This window comes from Nicotiana attenuata, unplaced genomic scaffold, assembly GCF_001879085.1.
Source record: "Nicotiana attenuata strain UT unplaced genomic scaffold, NIATTr2, whole genome shotgun sequence".
Lineage (NCBI taxonomy): Eukaryota > Viridiplantae > Streptophyta > Magnoliopsida > Solanales > Solanaceae > Nicotiana > Nicotiana attenuata.
Genome location: NW_017676681.1, coordinates 18,473 through 37,671, shown reverse-complemented (window position 1 = coordinate 37,671; position 19,199 = coordinate 18,473). Strand labels below are relative to the sequence as shown.

At 39.1% G+C, this 19,199-nt stretch overlaps 1 pseudogene; it reads left to right on the top strand.

Annotated features, from left to right (window-relative positions):
* Positions 1-8,531: 8,531 nt before the first annotated feature.
* LOC109221162 lies at positions 8,532-18,841 on the top strand (annotated as a pseudogene).
* The last annotated feature ends 358 nt before the right edge of the window (positions 18,842-19,199 follow it).

Sequence of the window (19,199 nt, the reverse complement as noted above, 5' to 3'; positions counted from 1 at the left end):
CACCGGAAGACCTTCAACTTTGAGGCTCGGGGGTGGTTGACTTTTGTGTGCAGTCGGCTTGACCCTTCTACCCACGACCAGTCTATTCCACTTACCCGGGCTGTTCTTGTTGCATCTATTATGGCCGGGTACCCTATCAATGTGGGCAATGTGATGTACCGTGTGATTTCTGCTGTGGGGCAAGAGCATGACCGAAATTACCCTTTTCCCAACACCCTTTCAATGTATTTCCGGGACCTGGAGGTGGAGAAGAAGAGATATGATGTCAAGACCAAGCCTGTGGCTCCTTACTCTTGGTACAGTATGCAGGGTCCAGACAACTCTAAACACAAGAGCTACCAGCTACCTGCCTCTGCCCCAACTGGCCAGTCTGAGGAGCCAGTTGCGGTAGAGCCTTCTACCGAGCCTTCCACTATGCCTGCTGCCACAACAGTTGAGGACTTGCCTCCAGGCCTTCCTCTGCTGCTGGTCCCAGTACTTCAGCTGGCCCGGGGGTTCTATCTTCCCGGGCTCATCCTTTCACTGCCCATCAGTTGAGCCAGACATTGGCCAGTTTGAACAACTGGATGTCAGCTGCGACATCCAAGTTGTCTACATTATCTTCCACCATTGAGACCCAGTCAGCACCTCATCCAGCTCAGATTCCTCAGTCCATTGAGGACACTTTGAAGAAGCTCCTAGAGAACCAGGAAAAGATTATGAAGACACATGCTACTTTGTCTACAGCAGTGGAGTCACATGGCAAGGCTCTGAAGGAGCTTGCCAAGGAGCACAAGAAGATGAGGAGATCACGGGCTTCCAAGGAGTCTGTGAAACAGCTCAGGACAGATGTGGACAAGCTATTGGCAGACCAGATGCCTCTAGACTTGCTATTTGGGGACCCAGCCCCAGCCCCAGCAGTATCAGTAGCAGATCCACAGCAGGAGCAGGCACCCAGGCAGCCAAGGAAGAAGAGGAAGCTCCCCAATACAGCTAATGCAGTTATTGAGGTGGCAGCCCAACAGGAGGCCTCCTCCAGTTTGCCACATGATGCACCTGACATCCAGCCGGTCCAGGCACAGGCCCCAGTCCCAGCAGCTGAGCAGCAGGAGATCGGGAACCAGTCTGCGGTTCCCGCACATACAGAGGACTTGGGGACCACTGATGATCCCATGCAGACGGACCAGGCTTAGGGAGCTCCTATATCCTTTCTTATGACTTTTTTGATGCTTAGTATGATAGTTGGCATTGGGGACAATGCCAACTTTTATTCGTGGGGGCGCCCTACTTTTTTGTTTATCTGGATGACTGTATATATTTGATTCATTTTATGTTTTTGTTTGGTTGATTTTCTATTTGGTATGTATATAACTTTACATTCAGTATTTTTTTTATCTTCTATTTTGGTCTGTATATAAAGTTAAGTTACATTTTGTATATATTCATTCCCTGTTGTATATTCTAATCCCCTATTGTAAATATTCATTCCAATTTCTATTTTCGTATTTTCGTAAACCAAATTTCATTTTTAGCTTCGTAGATAGGCTCGCAGCCCTTTGTTTTGTTTTTGGCGTTTTTAATAAGCCCTTGGTTTTCTTAATGCCACGGTTCTTTCCAAGGGTGGAGTATTGTGTGAACCGGGTGGCTATTCCCGATGATGGATGGCATGACAACCTTCTTAAGGGATTGAGTCCGTTTTTGATTTTTCTTTTGTTTTTAGTAGTTTTTAGTTAAGGGTACTTCAAGCATAGCTTCACTTGGGCCTAACACATTTGCATTTGATCCCATGGTCAAAGACATGTGGTTGTGTTTAGGATGGTGAAAGTAGTGATCTTGAGACTCTTGGGTTGACCAAACAAACATCATGTGGTCTCTCGGGACTATTGTATGCTCAATCGTATCTAAGGTTGCTGTAGGCCCTCGACTCTATGTCTTTAGCAATCCCTGAGTGTGTGTGGTGAGAAATTGAATTATGAGTCCAAGTCCCGAGCCAATGGTCTAGAACTTGCCCCGAATGTTTGTTGAGGCGAAATTTTGAGTGAAATTCGACTTGAGAAGTGATTATAGGCTCTCCTTGATCCAAATGACAAGTTGAACAATTCCATATCCTACCTATGAGATAATCCCTAGCTAACCCATTCGAGCCTTAAACCTTCTTCTTTCTAGAACCAATGCTACAAGCCTATACCCATTCTAAATTCGACCCTCTCTTGGCACCCACATCTTCCCTTGAGTAATAGCAAAGTCTAAGTTTGGGGGGAGAGACAAGAAAGGAAACAAAAAGGGGTAAAAGGTACCAAAGCAAAAGAAAAGGAAGGCAATGAAAAAGAAAGAAAAGACAAAGACAAAAAGAAAGCCAAATGTGAACAAGAATAAAAAGGGATTCAAGGAAAACAAAAGTGAAAAAGGTGTGGAAAAAGTAGAAAAAGGAGAAATGAATTGTATAAGAAAGAGTGACAATGTGTCTTTCTAACCCCTTGAAAGAGGTGAAATGACTCAAAAAGTCAAGTGAATTGTGCCAATGAATCAAAAGAAGTACTTAAGGGAAGATTGAACCCACTTGAACAAAAACATATCCTACCCTTACCCAAAAGCCTTCACATTAACTCCACAAAAGCCCTATATGATCTTGAGTTGGATGACACTCGCATTAGTGGATACTTACATGAGGGTCAAGCATATGGTACCTAGAGCCGGACTTGTGACCTTTCCTTGAGAGAGACGAGTGAACTCCCATTAACCTCAGGTTGTGTGCGTATTCTCTAAAAGGAGAGGTTTGCTTAGGGAGAGTTGAGGATGTATGAGTTTCGGGATCCACAGTGACCAAAGTAATTGAGAGAGTTCTTTGATGTAATTAGTCAATTCTTGATGCTCTTGTGTCACACTTGATCCATAGTTTTCAAGGTTTGAATGTTGTTAATGATCCATTTGTGTTGAGGGCAATTTTTAGTCCCAATTGATGCTTGTTGAGGTTACTTAGGGATAACTGGAATTACTTGGATTGTCCTTTAAGGGGTGGGTCTAATTTTGTTTGCTTGAGGACAAGCAAAGGTTTAAGTTTGGGGGAGTTGATAAGTCGGGATTTTAACATGTTTTATGCCCCTACTTGCCTATGCTTTGGTTATAAATTGCTACAAAATAGTCCCAAAATGCTCACAAGTTGTACTTGATTGCAGGCTTGATCGACACAGCGACGAATGTCAAAGATCGGCTCAAAAAGGAGTGAAACCTGCTGAAGTGTCAAAGACTAAGTAAGTTGAGGAAAAGAGAACCTAGTGCGGACCGCGCAAATGTGAATACGGCCGCACTAGGAGATTCAGAGGATGGCATTTTCTAGCTGGAGGCAACGCGGCCGCACTACTCTTTAGTGCGGTCCGCGGTCAGGCTCCGCGGTCGCGCTACTCTTTTACACGGTCCGCGGAGCAGAGATTCAGAGAGCCATAATTTTGCCAATTCCAAGCAATGCGGCCCACGCTCGTTTTTGTGCAGCCGCGCCAACTTCCACCGCGGCCGCGGTGCACTTTCACGCGATTCGCGGTCCTCAAGTTCAGAGAAGCATAAATTGAAGTCCAAGAGCCAGTGCGGCCACAGTCCATTTTGCGCGGCCCGTGCTGACCCCGCAGGGGTATTTTTGTCCAGTTTTCCCAGCCTAGTATAAATAGGACATTTTACCATTTTTAGGTTAAGTTTCATATCTCAGACATAGCTGCATTCGTGAGACTCGATTTTGTAGCCATTTTCGGCACTTTTGCTCATTATTAACGATAGATTATTGTAGTTTCTTTTTAGTAATCAATTAATATGCTTAGTTCATCATCTATTTCTTCAATTTCTGTATCTAGCATGACTAGCTAAACCCATAGCTAGGGTTGTGGCCCAGCCCTAGTGTGGGTAATTGATGGGTGTTGCCATCTAGGGTTAGATTGCTTATGGGTGTTCGCTATTTGGGTTGATTTTATGTTTTTATTTAAGAATTTGTGGTTGCAAACACTGATTCAAGCTTTGTGGGTTTGACTCTTCTTGAGAAAGAGAGTCTATGACCCCAAAATTGATCCAACAAGGAATTGGGATGGACTCATGAGAAATGATAGTCCCAATTAACGGGTTAAATCTCGAGAGAGTAATCACCCTATTTGAACCCTAGTTGCTTGATCTAATTGGCCTACCCAATTGGTCTCGAGAAAGTCAATTGGGCAAAATCACTCTTTCTATCGAGAGGTGTGAGAGTGGGTACAATTGTGCAACGGGTATAGCATAAGCCCCAAATATGTCAATCTATCCTTAGTAACATCTACCCGTCAATTAGCCACCTAGGTAATGCCACGACCCTAATGCCCTTCTTCCCATTAGATACAACTTAGCAATATTCTAGTAGCATAATTTAGCGTTAATCAGTAGTTTATTCATAGTAGTTATAAAAATAAAAAAAACTAAGAATGTTTGAAGTGACATTAGGAGCAAACACATCTCTAGACTAGACAGAAAATCCAACTCCACTACTAGCTCCCTGTGGAAATCGATCCCCACCACTATTCGGGTAAAAGCTATTGCGACCCGCTCTTCCTACGTTGGTGTAGTGTCGAGTAGCGATCACCCACCAATCCAAGAAAGCTGCGAATCTCTGTGGCTGAGGACGGTCTAGGCCAACTCTGAACCGCCTCTATCTTTTCCGGATCAACCTGAATACCCTCACTGGACACCACGTGCTCTAAGAAAGCTACTGAACTGAGCCAAAACTCACATCAGGATAACTTTGCATAAAGCTTCTCCTCCCTCAATCTCTGCAACACAACTCTCAAATGCTCCGCGTGCTCCTCCTGACTACGTGAGTACACTAGAATATCATTAATGAAAACAATAACGAACGAGTCGAGATAAGGCCGGAACACGTTGTTCATCAAATGCATGAACGTTGCTGGGGCATTGGTTAGCCCAAAAGACATAACAAGAAACTCAAAATGACCATATTGGGTCCTGAATGCCGTCTTAAGAATATCCGAGTCCCTGATCTTCAACTGGTGATACCCTGAACGGAGATCAATCTTGGAGAACACTCTCGCTCCCTGAAGGTGGTCAAATAAATCACCAATGCGAGGCAAATGATACTTGTTTTTGATTGTAACTTTGTTCAACTGCCTGCAATCAATGCACATCCTCATCGTGCCATCCTTCTTTTTCACAAATAGTATAGGCGTACCTCAAGGCGACACACTAGGCCGAATGAACCCCTTATCAAGGAGTTCCTGAAGCTACTTCTTCAACTCTTTCAACTCCGCCGGTTCCATATGATACGGTGGAATAGAAATGGTCTGAGTGCCCGACACCAAATCAATATCCCTGTCCGGTGCATGCCCGGAAGGTCTGCAAGAAACACATCGGGAAAATCCCTCACTACTGGAACAGAATCAATGGTAGGCGTCTCTGCACTGTCATCCCTCACAAAAGCTAAGTATGAAAGACAACCCTTCCCAACAATTTGCTGGGCCTTTAGAAATGAAATAACCCTACTGGGGACAAAATAAGTCGAACCTCGCCACTCAATCTGTGGCACACCCGGCATAGCCAACGTCATTGTCTTAGCATGACAGTCCAATATAGCACGACACGGGGATAACCAATCCATGCCCAAAATCACATCGCAATCCACCATACAAAGTAACAGAAGGTCCACTTGGGTCTACAGACCCCCAATAGTCACCACAAACGATCGGTATACACGGTCCACAATGATAGTATCGCCCACCGGAGTAGATACACGAACAGATGAAGCAAGAGACTCACGGGGCATATCCAAATAACGAGCAAAATATGATTACACATATGAAAAAGTGGAACCAGGATCAAATAATACAGAGGCATCTCTGTGGCAGACTGAGACAATACCTGCAATCACAGCATCTGAAGCAATATCATCTGGTCTAGCTGGGAGTGCATAGAAATGGGCCTGACCACCACCTGATCGACCTCCCCCTCTGGGGCGACCCCTGGCTAACAGACCCCCACCCCTACTGCCTGAGCGGGTGGTGAAGTAACTGGAGCTGAAGTCGAGGCTGACTCCTCTGCTGAGATGGACCCTCAAGAAGACGAGGACACTGACTCCTCATATGTCCAAACTCTCCACACTCATATCAACTCCCTGGTGCGGGGAACGGGGACTGAAGGGAACCCCTGGAACCAGAATGACCAGTAGAAGGACCTGGCATGGAAGAGCCCTGAACTGATGGAGCACGAGACGAACTCTGGGCTGGTAGGGATCTGAGTGATGAATGGCCCTGATGAGAACCGTGAGAACCATGGCCGAAAGATGCCCAACGATGAGTTGGAAGAGCCGACTGAGCATTCCTGAAGTGACGGCCTCTACCGTGCTGAAACTGGCCTCTCGAAGAAGCGTCACCGAAACTACCAGATCCTCGGGGCCTCTTGGCCTCCCCCTCATCTCGCTCCTAGCGACGAACTGACTCAATCTCTCGAGCAATATCAACAACCTGCTAAAAGGTAGCACCGGACATCCTCTCTCTGGTCATGAGAATCCGAAGCTGATATGTGAGGCCATCCACGAACCTCCTGATCCTCTCTCTGTCCGTAGGAACCAACCAAACAGCATGACGAGCTAACTCTGAAATTCTCATCTCATACTGCGTCACAGTCATCTCTCCCTGACGCAACTGCTCGAACTGATCGTAGCATTATTAATTTGGACATTAGTAATCCGGTTAGATCAATATTTATGTGTTCGTCTTTATGGGATAAAGATTAGTTGATCTCATTAACTAAATCACATAGATAGATGATGCATATAGAGATATGATCATTGAACCGACTCATTGGATAATTCCTAATGGTTAGAATTACCATAAACTGTCAATAGGATATTCTCTTGAAGAATGTGATATAAAAATTTCCTTTGACCTGAGATAGTCATAGTAATTAACAAGTTATTTATTGTGCTTTGATACAAGACACCCATGGCCCTAGGGCAATAGTTGAAAGGATATTGGGTACAATTAAATACTTGTAGAATTAGTGATTGATCAAGATGGAATCTGTCAACTCTTGGTAAGGAGTTTAAGCTCCATGTTGTCATGAATTATAAACGACCAAACTAATACCTTGGCCGGGGCAATTGAATGAAAGAAGAAATGAGTTTCTTAGGTCATTCAATGGTCGATTATATTTGACATGAACACATATTTGGTCGCCTATTAGGATTTGACAGTTGAACCATATCCTAGGGTGATCCAGAGCTATAAGGACAGAAGGAATTACTACATTATTCTTCTACTGGTTCTTGAGAGTAAATTGTATACTTCATTCTATCCGGTCGTTAAGGAGTGTTGCTAGACGCCACCCTTGATTAGTATATTGATGTGATCAATTTGCTACCGGCTTAGTATTGAACTTATGGGGTCGCACACTAACGAGTGTTCTAATCTTTGCTAAAGGATTAATTACTTTATTATTTGATAATTAAGTTAAAAAATTTAATTAGTCAAATACATTTAGTTATTAGTCCAAATGAAATATTGTTATATTCTTTGCTATCACAGAGGATATAATTAATATTGTGAATAAATTAATGTTTTCTATTTAGAATAAAAATTAAAATATATCTCTTGGTTGAAATATATATATGTGATATATATAATTAATATTTACTTATATAAGGTATGCATGTAAAATATTAACGAAAGACTTTTAAATCATATCCAATTTAATTGGATCTTTACGCATAAAGTCCATGAAAGGACGAGCGGCTGACTTAACCCATTAAGAAAGGGATATGATTTTTCTCTATTAAATACTAATAAGGATCTTATAATCCAATTTGAAATTGGACTTTATGGAATGTCCATAAAAATTGGCAGTCACGAGACCCGTGGAATGGGATTTCGAACCGGCCACTGAAAATTCCATAAATAAACTTTTACCCTAAGTATATGGTTACCTCAACCAAATAGGAAAGAATTTATAGTTGATGCTATATAAAGGGTGATGGAAGTAGTAAGTTATGAGAAGAAAAATACTTTGTGAAAGTGAGAGTGCAATACAAAGCTAAGAGAGGAAATACAATTACAAGAAATAAAGTATTTCTTGTTCTTCTAATTTGAGTTGAGATTTTTGAGAAAGATTTCAGCACAAGTTTTTCGTTCAATTTGTTCGCGGGTTTCATTGATCAAAGAGTTCATAGCAAGATCGGTCGGTTTGGATACACATAGAGTCTTCGCACTATCAAAGAAAATTTTGAAACGACTCTCTTCACCAGGTACGTCTTAGATCCGATCTTTGACATGTAAATAAATTTTAAACACGAAAAGATCTTAGAATTGTTATTATCTTCCGCTGCGTGTTATGAACATATATACGCAATCCTACAGACTATACAATTACACCCCCTTTTTTTTTAAGCTTAACTCACACGTTTGTAATTTGATGTTCATTTGATTATTACACTTCCATTTTCTAAATGCACTAACTATTAACCATTTCTAAAAGCTTCTTCATTTTCTAGAAATTTCAACTTCTTGGTCATCTGTGGAGCTTCCTAGACAATAATGTCGAATGCTGACAGCGATTTTTTTGCTAAAAAACGTGAAAAGATCATCATAGATACTGATCCTGGCATTGGTAAGATTTTCCTCTAGCTTAAAGTTGTGTTCTTTAGCATTTCTGAGCTAATTTTTGTTGTTTTGCTATTTGGATTTCAATTTTCTTGAATGAAGGATGACATTTCTTAGTATGTACCTCTACCACATTTAGTATGAGCCCGTCTGCTATAGTCTGGTTGATAGATTTACTGAACGATTGTAACAAGTGCCCAGTAGATTAATTAAGCTGCACGCAAGTTAGACCTGAATAACACCTTCATAAAAAAACAGGTATTTTTATACTTATAGGGTTTTTTATATGAATGCAGTGTCTTTATTTGTGTGTTTTAATGTTCTGTGCTTCAGTTACAGTTACTGTATCCTAGGAGATCTGACTATTGTTCTCTTTTGTTAAAAGTGCTATGAGACAGAGAGCGTTTGATATACTATATATATGGGTCCAATCTAAAAGGAAGAAAGAAAAATAGGGATGATAATCTGAAGTTGAGTAGGAAAAATGGCATCTTATGAGTACATCACTGTTGTTACTCTTTTGACTAATTGTTGTTTATGATTTGTGTAATTGTTTGATACTAATAAGTTAGGAGAATTTCTTGTTTGCTAGCATTGTTTTATTTTTTTTGTAATTAAACTTTTATATACCAGGGAAAATATTTACAACCAAATAAAAAAAAAAACCCTTACATATATTCCTATGCTTCCTATACTTCCTCCCCCCTTATACTTCTTACTGTTAGTTTTCTATTACCTCTATTTATTACATTGGATAATGATCCAGTTTACTTAGAGCTTTTCCTACTTCCTTGTTGCTTCGACAATGTACTTCTTGTACAATTAGCTTGCCAATTATCTCCCAGTTGCTCGCTTTATCTTGAAATAGTCTAGCATCCCTTTCCTGCCAAACATAATAAACACATCCTGCTAATACCATCTTGAATAGTTCTGTTCTTGCATTCCTACTTCTTGTCCAGTTTTCTGCCCATTTTACTTCCTCTGACCAACCATATATGTTTCTGTTAATGCGTTGCCATTTGAGCATCCTCTTCCATAGCTCCGCTGCATATTGGCACTCAAAAAATAGATGTTGTATAGACTCATCTGCCTGTTTGCACAACAGACATGTTTGATGAGTTTGAATTCCCCACTTTAACAATCTATGCTTTGTGTATAGCCTACCATTTGCCACCAGAGTTAGCATGAATATCCACCTAGAACACCCTGCGTTGTTACATACCAGTTTTCTCCAGCTCACTTTGCTAAAGTCACCTCGCAGTTTATGATATATATGCTTGATAGAATAGTCATGCATCTGCCTTATATCTTCATAGTTGTATCCTACTGCCTCAAAAGTTTCTCTGGCTTTCACAATCTTTCTCATGATCTACGATGCTTGGTTCAGTTGTACTTCCCTGATATGTTTAGCCTTTATGTAATAGCAGTATACCCAGTGTATCCATTGTTGCGTTTTTTTATTAAGGGGTGTGAATGAGAAATAGAAGAGGCACCTCTTGGATTGCACCTCTTCATCTCACCCTTTTATTAAGGGGTGTGAATGGGAAATAGAAGAGGCACCTCTTGGTTTGCACCTCTTCATCTCACCATTTCATTGTCTATAAATAGAGAGGCTTAGCCTCATTTTCCACCACTGGAAAATCTGAAATTTCTCTCCTCTTTTCTATATTGTTGCATTATTTTCAAATATACATAAGTGTCAAGTGTGATTTGCTCCGTCTGTTGAGTTTGCTGAAATTCTGTAATTTCGATTGCCAGTATTACAGAATAGTTATTCCGTTCTACCCGGTGAGGAATTAATCCAAAACCTTGGGCAACAGTGAGGGGATTAAATTCCTTAAGGACACACAAGCAACTTGTGGGCTCGGAATTATTTTTCTATTTTGTTTATCAAATACATGTTTCTCCGCTTCTCTGATTTTCTGATTTTGAACACAGTAATACCAACAATCTTAAGGAATTTAATGAAAATCGGTTGATAAAGAAGAGAACCAGTGTGGTAATATTTGTTTGTTACTGCTGAGAGAGACGAAATAAGTGATGGAATTGAAAGTGTAGTTTTCTCCTATTCGTGCACTTTCTCTCCAATATATGGTGTGTTCACTTCAACAGTAGATTAACATGAGAATATTTTTGAAATATAACCGTGGCAATCACTGGTTGATTACATGATTTGAAGACAAGGCAAAAGTATTGCCTTGGCTAACATTGGATTCACAAATATAAGTATTTGAAGATCGCTAAAGCATAATCAAAATTGTATTGACGTGGAAAACCAATATCTCATGGTCCATGAATCAGTGATCAGTGGCAAGGAGCCGGTGTGGGTTCAATGGGATTTTCAACCAAAATGGAATGTCGTGGTTGAAACTAATGTCGTGGTTGTTCGAATAAATTTTGTCTATTGAATTTGTTTCATTGTTCTGTTAGCATGTGGAAATCCATGATAATTTCCAATTCACATAAATGTCTTGACATGATAATGGTAACGTTGGGTGTACACTGCAAAACCGGGAAAGTCATAATGTTTGGATACAATTTTTTAATAAATTGTATTGCCACACGATCTTTACTAATAAGTGTGCACAAAATTGTGCTTATGTATACCTTATTTGTGAATAATTTTTGTTTTTGTCTTCGTTACAAAAGAAAATTCGAAACTAAAAAGTGTTTAAGGTTGTAAGCATGAGGCTTACACTAATACTTAAAGTATTCGTGAGATCATGAATATATAGTATATGTAAAGATATACATATGTTAGTTTGATAAGAATAATATATCAAACTATTGAAATGTTTAAATATTATAATGGTTTAGTTGGAAAACCATTTGAAGAGATAAAATCCTCGTGATTTTAGAGACTAAAATCTTCTTGATTTTCTACTCCTGCTTCGAGTTAAATCTGCGTGATTTTTTACTCGTTTGTTGAGATTAAAGTCTTCGTGACTTTCTGCTCATTTGCCGGAAGTTAAAGTCTAAGTGACTTTATACTCGTTTTGGAGATTAAAATCTTAGTGATTTTCTACTCCAATTTATTATTGGGTTTGAAGATTAAAAACTTCATCGTTTATTAATTGTGAATGGGTCAGATTGGTTTGAAGATTAAAAACTTCACCATTTATTAATTCTGGCTCTGTTGTAACACAAACAACAATTCTTGTGGTTGGCTCAACAACGTAATAGGGGCGTCGAATATGAATCTCTTTTTGAAGAAATTTGGTTGGAATATGAAATTATTCACCAAACGACCGCTCCTTAGTCACCGTAATTTAATATAATTGCGGAGAGAAAGAATAGAACGTCAAAGGAGAGGATGAATGCCTAGTTGACAAGCTCTGATTTACCCAAAACTTGTGGGGGGAAGCTATTCTTACAGCTAACCGAATACTCATTCGCGTTCCCTAAAGCAAGACACAATCCATTCTATATGAAAAATGGAAAGGAAGAAAATCCAACTTGAAATATTTTCAACTGTGGGAGGGTATTTGGGTAAAGTGCAAGTTCTTAAACCCAAAAGGATAAAATCGGATCAAAAACCGTTGATTCCATTTTCTTAAGATATGCAACAAATAGTAAGGCATATCTTTCTGATTCATAAATCAGAAAATCCCGACATTATTCATAATAATACGGTAATCGAATCAGATAATGCTGAATTATTTGAGAACATTTATCCGTATAAAAAGGAATGTGAGTCGTCTAGTGAAATATCTAAGCGAACTCGGGAAGAAGCAAAGGAAAGTACGTTGAATTAGGAAAATCCAAGACGTAGTGAACGTCAAAGGATAACTACTTTCTTTGGACCAAATTTTCTGACATTCTTGTTAGAAAATGAGCCTAAAACGTTTAAAGAAATATTGTCTTCCCCAGAAGCACAATATTGGAAAGAGGCAGTCAATAATGAGATAAAATCCATATTAAGTAATCACACTTGGGAATTGGTTGATCTTCCTCCAGAAAATAAACCTTTGTGTTCTAAGTGGATGGATTTTCATAAGGGAAATGAAAGTTGATGGTACTATTGACAAATATAAGGTAAGATCAGTTGACAAATGATTTAGAAAACGAGAAGGTCTTGATTACTTTGACACATACTCACCGGTAACGAGAATTACATCTATTCGGATGGTAATAGCGTTAGCCGCGAGTATGGCCTTGAAATCCATCAGATGGACGTAAAGACAACCTTCTTAAATGGAGATATGGAGGAAGAAATTTATATAAAACAACCTGAAGGGTTCGTGGTTCCTGAAAAAGAAAGAAGGTGTGTCGACTTGTTAAGTCATTTACGGACTAAAACAAGCACACAAATATTGGCATGCACAATTTGACCAAATGATATTGTCAAATAGTTTCAAAATTAATGAGTGTAAACAAATGTATTTACGTTAAGAATGCTTCAAATCATATAGTCATTATTGATTATATGTGGAGGATATGTTGATAGAAAGGGCACATGAAATATTTAAAATGTGGGGGCTTTTAGCTTATGCATAACAAAAGCTAATGTTAGACTTGATGTCTATATTATTTAGAAGAACTGCATGATATACTTTTTGGATGCCACAAATCTTTAGTGGATATTGATATCGTAGTCGGTGGATTCATCAGTTGTTCAGTCTTAGTAAAGACTAGTTGATGAAACTACAAATTCGGAAGTTGGTCATGTTCCTTTCTCGAAAGATTATTTCTTTCTTGGAAAATTTATATTATTTAGTTCTTTTATGAAAGGATGTCACTTCGAAGGTCGTGACTTTTCATAGAAAGATACGTATGTATGTTTTTGTATGGACAAGACCATTCATGAACAAATGTATTAATAGGTTGGTCTATAATGAGGTGAACCAACCGATAAACATGGCCAAAATTCATTGCAAGTTGGATTAGTTCCGTGAATGAAAGTGCTATAACATGCATATCATATAGACGTATTGAATATATATCATACAATTATTTGAAAATGGTGGAGTGATTGCGAAATGTGTTTTGTATTAAAAGGTTGTGACCACAACTGATGAAAATCATTCCAGATGTTGTTATAATATACTATTCCAGTCTACGACATAAGAAAGTTTGCGTTGAACTTTCATGACAATGAAACGAGTTTTGAACTATTTGAAATATACTCCAATTATGCTTTGCACTATAATAAGTATCCTGCGATAATAGAGGGGTATAGTGATGCAAATTAGATTACCGGTTCAATTGATTCTAAACAGTCGGTGGAGGAGCGATGCCTTGGACATCGTCCAAACAAATGTGCATTGACCGCTCTACAATGGAGTCTGAGTTTATAGCTTTAGACAAGGCCGGTGAAGAAGCTGAATGGCTCCGGAATTTCTTAGAAGGCATTCTATTTTGGCCCAAACCTGTGGCACCTGTATGCATACATTGCGACAGTCAAACAACAATAGGAAGGGCTGGGAGCGTTATGTATAATGGAAAATCTCGTCACATTCGACTAAGGCATAATACTGTTAGACAACTACTCTCTAGTGGAATTATCACAATTGACTATGTAAAGTCAAAAGATAATGTATCGGATCAGCTTACAAAAGGCCTACCTAGAGAGGCGGTTGAGAAATCAAAAAAGGGAATGTGACTATGGCCGAGGACAAGTCACTGTGGCGGTAACTCTACCTAGAAGACTGGAGATCCCAAGATCTAGGTTCAAGGAGATCAAGCAAAGTCATTAGTGACGGTTCAACATTGTCAAATCAAATTTCTTTTTGGTCCATTCTCGTGATGAGACAATGTTTAGTACCAAGGATAAAGCGTTAAGGCTTTTTAATGGTTTCTAAGTTTGATACGGGGTATATCAAATAGTGTATCTACGGATATCACGTTTAGGAATCAACTATGTAAGTGTGAAGTGTAAGCCGCTTCAAGGAGAATTCTGTAAGGCCAGTTCTCTACGCACTTATTAACCAGGTGGTGTTCATGGCTAAAACGAACACAACAATGAGAACCAAAGACGGTTAAGGGTTGATTGTGTGACTTATGGTTGTCTATGTATAAACCAAAGTTCGATGGTTCAAAGATATCAAATCTACCGATTGACCGAGTATATCCGACATAAGTTCACTACAGAAAGTTCAAAGGAAAACCTACTTATCCAGACGTGATTAATCCTTACTTGCAAATCAGACAGTATTTTCATGCATGTTTTTAAACATATGTCATTCCCCATTCATGTGGAGGTTTGTTGCGTTTTTTATTAAGGGGTGTGAATGAGAAATAGAAGAGGCACCTCTTGGATTGCACCTCTTCAGCTCACCCTTTTAGTAAGGGGTGTGAATGGGAAATAGAAGAGGCACCTCTTGGTTTGCACCTCTTCATCTCACCCTTTCATTGTCTATAAATAGAGAGACTTAGCCTCATTTTCCACCACTGAAAAATCTGAAATTTCTCCCCTCTTTTCTATATTGTTGCATTATTTTCAAATATACATGAGTGTCAAGTGTGATTTGCTCCATCTGTGAGTTCGCTGAAACTGTAATTTCTATTGCCAATATTACAGAATAGTTATTCCGTTCTACCCTGGGAGGAATTAATCCAAAACCTTGGGCAACAGTGAGAGGATTAAATTCCTTAAAGACACACAAGCAACTTGTGGGCTCAAAATTATTTTTCTAATTTGTTTATCAAATGCATGTTTCTCCGCTTCTCTGATTTTCTGATTTTGAACACAGTAATACCAACATCCATAGCTTGTTCTTCTCCTTGCATAGGTTCCAGAATTGCTTGCTTACCGCTGCTTTGTTCCATAGCCTAATATTCATTACATTAAACCCTCCTGCTGATTTAGGTTAACAAACTTTCTCCCAAGCTAGTAGTGCTTTCTTTGAAACATTGTTGTCCCCTGTCCATAAGAAGCTTCTACAGATTGCCTCAATCAGCTTTGTAATCTTCTTTGGAAGCATGAATATCTCAGCCCAGTAGATTTGGATGGAGAACAGAACACTCTTAATGAGTTGAAGCCTCCCTGCATATGATAATAATTTGGCTGTCCAGGATGTAATTCTGCCCACTAGTTTGTCTATTAGAGTTTGCTAGCATTATTTTCTTATACATAACTATAAGGTAGGAGTTTGTTACCTTATGCTTCTTAAATTTTGAGAGTTCCTTTCTTGATGATTTTCTTAATTTGGAAGAAACATTTTTGAGAGCATCAATGTGGGAAATTTGAAGAGCTCTTTCTTGTTGACCCAAACAACGCTCTGAAATGTAGAAAATGTACACAGTTCATTATAGAAAAAACTGAAACTATATGCCTTTTTAATATCATAAAAGATACCTGAATTTTCCCAAAATCTTTCTGAGCCGAGGGTCTTCCGGAAACATCCTCTTTGCCTTATTAAAGGTATGGATAAGGTCTGCGAATACATTACCTTCCCCAGACGCCATTTGTGGGATCACACTAAATCTGCTGTTATTGTTGTATAAAATATACCTGAATTCAGATAAACTTTCAAGATACTCTCCTCTTTGCTATCCTGTAAGATAATCAGCGGGTGGAGTTTTGTTGGTATGTAGATGACTGCGTGGCAATATTAATGGCATTCCAAACTCCAGAAGTTGAGATCTTAGGCTTAACTACCATATTTGGAAATGCTACTACAAAAGATGCTACAAGAAATGCATTAATTTTGGTATGTGTTTTCATTAATCCAGAATTTAAGCATTTTCATGTCTTCAGAACAACATCTTGATCAGTCACCTTTTTAATTTGCAAAGGGATAGTGTGAGACTGCAGGATATCCAGATATCCCAGTGGCAGAGGGTAGCCCTGAATGTTTGAAGGTAATTAGGTTTATGTATAATTACAAAAGCTTAACCATATTTCAGGTTGCTAGGGAAATATGCAATTATAATTCTATGCTTATCTTTCCTGCTATGATCATTATTTGCTTGGCCAGTTAGTTCTTTGTATCCGGTGCACAAAGCATCCCGCGTTCATTTCTGATCCATATTTCTCAAGTGCGCTATCACCTGACTTGGATATTAATTATTATACAGAGAGGGGAGCCACATGTTGCATGCGGACTTTGTTCATGGTTCAGACGGTTTAGGCAACTTACGCTTACCGGCTCCAAATTCTAAGAAAATTGAGAAATCTGCATCCGAATTTCTTGTCGGGAAAGTATCCGAATATCCTGCTGAAGTATCTATACTTGCACTAGGACCACTGACTAATCTGGCTTTGGTGAGTTGTATCTCAAAAAATTAGAAATCTTTGAGGTTTTATTGCTTTTCGTTTGCAACATTTTAGTTGTTATATTTCTGTTTAGGCTGTTAAAAGGGACTCAACCTTTGCAAGCAAGGTGAAGAGGGTGGTAATACTTGGTGGTTCCTTCTTTGCTTTGGGAAATTTTAATCGTGCTGCAGAAGCAAATGTGCGTAATCTTCTTTCCCCTTTGGTTTGACTTCACATTAATCCGTTTGACTTCAAATTGATATTGACAATGTGCAAAACATGTCAGCATATCTCATAGTTGTTTGAACCCCTATTCATAGGACTATTTAAAACTTTTTTTTTTCTTAAGCTCATCGGAGCCTTGGCGTAACTGGTAAAGTTACTGCCATGTGACCATGAGGTCGCTCGTTCGAGCCGTGGAAATGGTCTCTTGCATAAATGCAGGGTAAGGCTGCGTACAACGGGAGCCTTGGAATAACCGAAAAAATTGCTACCTTGTGACTAGGAGGTCACGGGTTTGAACCGTGCAAACAGCCTCTTGCAGAAATGCAGGGTAAGGCTGCGTACAAGGGGAGCCTTGGCGTAATTTGTAAAGTTTTTGCCATATGACCAAGAGGCCAAAAGGTCGAGCCGTGAAAATTACCTCTTGCAGAAATGCAGGATAAAGCTGCATACAATATACCCTTGTGGTCCGGCCCTTCTCCGGACCCCGCACATAGTGAGAGCTTAGTGCACCGGCTGCCCTCTCATTGATAGTTTAGTACCGTAACTACTGTCAGACAGTGTTTTCCTTATATTTTAGAATAACTTTAGGCATTATATTTGGAGAATACTTGTTGGATTATCGGTTGTCTCTTTGCTATGTCTCGATTTCTCGAGAGAGTTTATGATCAATGCTTTTGGCATATAATCATGTATAGTAAACTACAGAATCAGAATGCGAGAAAGTGTAATTAGTATCTGCCTACTGATCATGTTTATATCTGTGCCATCAGAAACATTTGTATTATTTGATTATCTCATTTAGAAAGTGTCCCGACAATGCAGATATATGGGGATCCAGAGGCTGCAGATATTGTGTTTACCTCAGGAGCAAATATTGATGATGTTGGTATCAACATTACCCCGCATGTCAAAATGACAGGTAACCGTTTGTTTAGGACTGAGATTTTCCAAACTCTTCTTGTTTTCCACCTTTAAGTGTAGATGTATTTCAGTTTTCAGTTCAGACTTCATATTTTCCTTTTTTCTTGTTTCAGATGCTGACCTTGAAGAACTGAGGCAATCCGAAGGAAAACATGCTAAATTTTTGTGCAACATGTGCAAATTTTACCGAGATTTTCATGTAAAGTCAGATGGCTTTTATGGTACTCGTCTTCTATTCTTACATTTCCTTGTCACCGTTTCTTGAACCGTGAGTCTATCGGAAGCAACCTCTCTACCTTCACAAGGTACACACATTACCCTTCTCAGACCCGACTTGTGGGATTACACTGGGTTTGTTGATATTGTTGTTGCTTCTTACATTGTTTTTGGACGCGCAATATGTTCTTAACCCACCTTCCCTCAGTTTCTTTCTTGACCCTTTGTTACTCGATACCTCGCTGTAACAATTCTGAGCAAATTTTCTTCACGATCCTGTCATTTTTGTGGCACTACTTAGACCTGACCTCTTCTCGTACAAGAAAGGCGTTATAAGGGTTGAGACACAGGCTTGGACAAAGGACTAAAGAAGTAAGTACTTTCAACTGATCAATTCATGCAAATCTTAGAATCCAACTCCATTCTTTGTTGGATTATAACGATATATCTTGTGTAGGTGGAATACAAACAATCCGTGGACAGAGTGTTCCCCAGTTTCAGTTGCATGGAGAGTTGATGCGGATGAAATTCTGAATTATATAAAGAAAACTTTAATGAAACCTTGAATATCATATGATATTGAGGAAATTGAGGAATGCATTTTCTGACTATATATATTTCTAACAGCCATTGCTTTTGGCCCTCTTTATCTCTTTTCTTCCTTATACATTTGATAAACCGCAGTTGTGTGGATGTAGAGGGCTTTATTTAAACTGTATTCTGTACTGAAATTTGGGCATTATATGCCCCATATACACATCTTTATGTTGACTCGTAAAGTAAAAGAGTTTATCCACTTTGATGATGAAATCCTTTGATTCTTGGTCTTCATTTGCTCCATTATCTAATGTTCTTTAACAGACTAGAATCTTTGATTTTTATTTACATGTTAGCAGTGGGGAAGCTAGGAATTTCTCCAGGGGTGTTCAAATTTTAAAGAAGTGAAAACAATTCTCGACAAAGGGTGTTCAATATGTGTTATATACCTCTAAAATAACGTAATATAATTTTACCTATATACACAGTGTAATTTTTCGACAAAG